We start from the raw sequence: 5,789 nt of genomic DNA on the forward strand, positions 1-5,789 counted from the left end.
TCCATCAGCATTGACCTTAATCTACCTCTGTTTGCATTTGAATCCACCGATACACCACTGCACATCAGTTTTTCTCCAAACAAGTGAGTTTTTTCGATTACCTTATTTTGACAAATAATGATATGCTTTAAGTAGGCTTTGCTTCACTGATTCTAAAGAGCTATAGCTTGCTTGAATTGATGAAATATTGCATGAGATATTTGAAATTTGAGTTTTGTGTATAAGTGAAGTCTTGCTCGATTTGCCATGTTTGATTTGATTCTGGGAAGTTTGATGTTGTATTCTTGTTATTTGATGCTTAATGATGCTGTGACCGTGCTTATTTTGAACTTCTGGGTGACTTGATTTTGTTCACGTTGGAATGATAATGTTGGGTACCCTGTTTGTCCATGCTGCTGTTTAAATTCCTGCCCAGAATTTTCCTGTGGTCGATGCTCGTTTTGTTGTGATTGTTGTTGCATGATGATGATATTTCATGGCCCTGGTTATTGCTAGTTGCTATGCTCGTGTGCTGTTGTTTTAATATTGAGCTGGGATAATGAATGTTGTTGATGCCAAACCCTAGTTCCCTGCACGAGTTTTCCAGAAAATTGGATGGTGATTGGTTGTTTTTGCCTTTGCTACTGTTTCATTAGGGGCGGGCCAATCAGAACATTTCCTGGCCGCCCCTGAAACTGTGTCGTTTTGAGTAAGTGGCTTCAATGTTACATCTTTGCCACGCCATTGACTTATGTTGACCACTTTGCCTTGCCTTTGTTCATGTTTCACCAATTATTTCCTCCAATTTCCACAATTTATTTCTCATTCAATTTTCATCAAAAAATTATGAAATTTTTTACACATGATCACAAATGAGTCTAGAATTTTATTGTGATTTTTAATTAATTTTCCATGGTCTGGATTTTAAATGATAAATATTTTCTTGACATGCATGCAAAATTGGTACATCTTACCATTTCTTTTGTGAAATACTCATGTCATATCCAATGAGCTTGAAATTTTTTGTGGTGAAACTAGACACATTGACCTTCATTTCTATATAAAGTTTGTGCATTTATCATTTGTGGATTGAGAGTTAGGATTTTTTGAAGTTATGTGTTGAATTTGGTGCTATACCATGATCATGCATTTTCTCTAATTTTGTTCACATGCTTCCTCTTACCCAAATCACTTGAAATTTTGCATGATTGACCTATCATATGTCTAGTTCATGTATGAATTTTCTTGGAATTAATCTTGCTGTTTTCCATTTGATTGAGAATTTTCTTCCATACTTGGTCATTTGTTGACTTTTTGTGCTATGCCTTGCCAAATCTTTTGTGAAATTCTCAAATCTTATTGTATGATCATGAAATTTCATATGTGATAACTAGACATCTCAAGCTTTGCATTGGTGTTAATCTCATTCATTTCTCTTCTGTTTTCAAATTGATATGATTTTTTGAAGTTGACCTATGCTTGTTGACTTTCACCTTGCTTACTTGAATTTGGTTTGACTTCATGATTTTACTTGACTGCCTTCCTCTCATCCAAATGCCATGAAATTTGACATGTATACCATGTTAGATGTTAGGATTGAGTGTGATTTATTTCATAATTTTTGAAAATGGTTGAGTTGACTATTGAATGAAGTCTTTGCTGTTGACTTTTGTATGCTTCTCTTGCCATGCTTTGCATCCTTTTGCATATGAAATGACCATGATGCATGATATAATTATGAATCCAGTTGAGAATGCTTCTTGAATGTTTAGACTTGGTTTGGGTTGACTTTTTCTTGCTGCCTTGACCTTTTTCTCTCATCTTTGACCCTAGGCTAGTCCTAGTGGTCTTATAAGCTTATATTGAGTTCATCTGTTTCAGGTTGAGCACCAATGCCCCAAAGGCCTTTCAATTTTGATTGAGTTGGTTTGTTTATCATGTGCTAACATTTGTTTTGTAGGTGACTCATATGCTTGAGTCTTTGTGCCTTGCACAATTGGTCCCTCTGTGGCTGACTATTGGGTTATTTCCTTTTGATTTTGACTGTTGAGCTGTTTACTAACTAGTTTGACTTTTTCAGGTACTTTAGTTGCCTAAGTTCTTTGAACTTGCTTGCTTTGCTTTTTAAGCATTTGCTTTGAGGTATAATTACTTCTTCTTCATGTAGTCTGGAGACCCGGTCTGTTATTTGACCGGGCAAACTGTCTGAAGTCCTCCTTAAGAGGCAATGCCTGTGTTTGTTTATATTTGTCCCAAACAGGAAAAGTCCTTCAAGTAAGGCAATTGGTGGAAGGTAGGGATAAGCAATCTATCCCCCACTATTCAGTGTGTCCTCTCTTTGCTCCCATTACATGGTTGAAGCAATGAGATAAATACCCAAGATCTATAGAGTCAATAATGTGGAGAGAGTTCCTACTTTCTGAACTCCCACACTTTCTGATATGCTCTCTCTTATCTGAGATTGAAGCAATGACGCACACCCCTCATCTCCTTTTCATCTGCTTCACCTGAGCCCCTCAATGGCCAGGTTAAGAGCGACACTTACCTATTACAGTGGACTGTTAAAGTCAAACCCTCTTGTGTGAGCCCCCATTGTTTGGCTATAGAGTGTGTTGTTTGCTATTCATTGATTGATTGATTGCTTCATATGCACTTGTTTGCTTGTATGCTATGCATTTATCATCATCATCAATTGCCATTAATGCATGATCATCTCATTTGCTTTTTGTGATGCTATCATTGTTGTTTGCCCATTGAGGTCAATTGTAAGTCCATTGCTTTGGCATTTGTTCCTATGACATGGAAGGATAGAGTGTAAGACCTCATTGGTCACTCATATCTTCTGTTTTATCTGTTTGTATGTGAGGATACAGTTGTAAGTCCCTGTAAGTTGGCATCTGTTATCCTGTGATCATAATTTGATCTGTTTGATGTTGTATGTGAGGTTGCAGTTATAAGTCCCTGTAAGTTGGCATCTGCTTTCCTGTGATCATAGTTTGTTCATTTGTTTGCGTGAGAGGTTGCAATTATAAGTCCCTGTAAGTTGGCATTTGCATACCTGTGATCATATTGTTGCTTTTGTTCTTGTATGTGAGGATCCATTGTAAGTCCCAGTAATGTGGCATTGGATTTCCTAGGACCATACTGTGGAGTTAACCTAAGTCCAGATAGATTGGCAGCTGACTTCCACATTTCATTCTTGTTTTCTTCTGAGGAGATTAGTGTAAGTCCATTGAGTGGCATCTGATATCCTGTTCTGTTTTAGGAGACTGGTGTAAATCCATCTATTGGTATCCGGTATCCGCTTTTTATTTCTTTGCCTGTGGAGATTAGTGTAAGACCATTGAGTGGCATCTGACATCCCATTTTGTTTTAGGAGATTGGTATAAGACCATTGATTGGCATCCGATATCCGTCTTTCTTGCTTTGTTTATTATTATCCATTGCCATTCCAAAGGACACACTTGAATCATCTGCTATATGATTTCAAGAAGTGAACCTTCTAAGAAGTTTTACTATCCATCTTCATCCATTCATCATTCATTACGTCCTAGACTTTTTCACACTTTATCTTTTAAACTTGACATAAGTGTTGTGCAAACATCTTCATGTTTTTTCAAAACTAAAAACCTGGACTCAAGTCCTTGACTTTTTTCAAAACTCCATTTCATAATACTTCTTCTGAATCAATCTTAATCATACTTTGACTTCATTTTCATAATCACAATCAATTAACTTCACTCATTCACTTGTTTTGGCTTTGTCCATTAATCTTTTCATGCATTAGCCATAGGTTTCAATTATCTTTGTGGTTGATGTAAATCTTGCCTATCCTTAGTGAGTCGACAGTAAGACTTCCGTACTGAAAACAGGGCTAACCCCTCTAGTACGTCGAAGCTATCCTCGCATGGTGGATGTTGTTTTTGGTCGAGTGTTCTCCCATTGATAATGAAAAGCCTCAGTGCTTGTGTTTAAAACTGAATCCACCAACTTTTGGAAATCTTTTAGCCGAACTACGGCGTTCTGATCCTTACCTTTGATGGAAGGTACGTAGGCAACGGGTTCATCCGTTCGAACCCAATAACACAAAAATAAATAAAACCCAATAACCCAATAAAACTTGTATATTCTTTTCTCATCATCCCAATCATGTTTGCGCAATCTTTATGTCATAACAAATAACAATTTAGTACAACAAGTGTGAAAAGGGCTCCCTAGGAGTACCTAGGACGTAGTGGGTGCCTAACACCTTCCCATTGCGTAATTTACCCCTTACCCAGAATCTCTGATCTTTTTATTAGTTTTCTACGTGTAAAACTTCTTAGGCTTTTGTTCGCTTTTTAGCCAATCCTTTGGATAAATAAAAGTGCGGTGGCGACTCGAAATTGAATGTATCTCTTAGCTTATGATTTAACCAATAGATCATATAGCGACGAATACACCGCTACAGAAAAGTGGCGACTCTGCTGGGGAGACTCTCACCAGAATCCCTGGTTGTATTGCCTACTTTTCACCCTTGTTGTGCTATATTGTTATTCTTTATCTGACATATTTTTGTACAATTTGGGATCACTGTATTGATTGTAATGTGTGAATTGCTTGATATACATTTGCTGTTTGCTTTGGTGATCTGTGAGATGAGTTCTATACCCGAACTCGAGTGCACTCTAGGATAGGAGAATGGCATAGTCTTGTCGACTGGTGTGGAGTAGTCCTTAGCCAGTTGACTTGCGAGTCCATTCACTTGGTGGAGGTCATGTTGAACTAATAATGTCACACAAGTTATTTGTGGTTAGGCATTATTCTTTCAATCATGTTCCGCAGAAGCCAAGGACCTTAGTTTACCAAACCCATCCTGGCCTATTTTTAGGACCGTAGTGCGGAGGTCGTTCAGATGTCAGTTCTGATACGATTGTTACGCGATACTACACTCATAAGAGTTTCTCTTGAGAATATTCTTGGAATACGAGTATTCGTTCCTCCGATAATATTCGAAAGATGGAACGATGATTATGGGAACCTCTGATAGAACATGTCTGGCAGGTTTAAACCCTAGTACACTCCCTTTGGGTGGTTCTTAACCGAGACTCCATGCTCGTGACTCTCAACAAACCCGTGATTCGTGGTTGAGTCGTTCAAACATTGTTAATATCAATGGATCCCGGATCAGGTGTAAAACCTAAAATCCATCAAAGCGGCTGGTTGATATTAAGAATGTCTGAACCGGTTCATGTACCGTTAATATCAATGGAACTTGGGTGTCGATAAGGTGAAAACCTAAATCCACCAAAATGGATGATTGATATTAGGGATACATAGAGCTTTCCCACGACCTTTGTTTGGTGTGCTTTGCTTGATCCTTGAGTGTGTTTGTTGCATTCATGCATTCACGCATTCATCCGCATTCATGTCATCAAAAGAGAAAATTTTCAAGGAACTTAAAGGGTTATTTGCAAAATTTTCAGACATGGAAAGACCGAAAAGGCATACAAAGAAATACAGCTTCAAGCAGCCTGATGTAAAAGAGTTAAGGAATCTGACATCGTATGTATTAGATCCCTTGGGTTTCAAGGCTCGCTATGGGAAGCTTCTGCCGCTGTTGACTACTCAAGTGGATGAGGGATTGATGAGCACTCTGGCTCAGTTCTATGATCCGCTCTATCATTGCTTCTTATTTCCGGACTTCCAGTTGTTGCCGACTTTGGAAGAATACTCTCACCTTATTGGGATTCCTATTCTGGATCAAGTGCCGTTCAGTGGCTTAGAGAGTATTCCATCTGCTCGAGAGATTTCCAGCTTGTTGCACATAG

Source organism: Lathyrus oleraceus, chromosome 2, assembly GCF_024323335.1.
Source record: "Lathyrus oleraceus cultivar Zhongwan6 chromosome 2, CAAS_Psat_ZW6_1.0, whole genome shotgun sequence".
Lineage (NCBI taxonomy): Eukaryota > Viridiplantae > Streptophyta > Magnoliopsida > Fabales > Fabaceae > Lathyrus > Lathyrus oleraceus.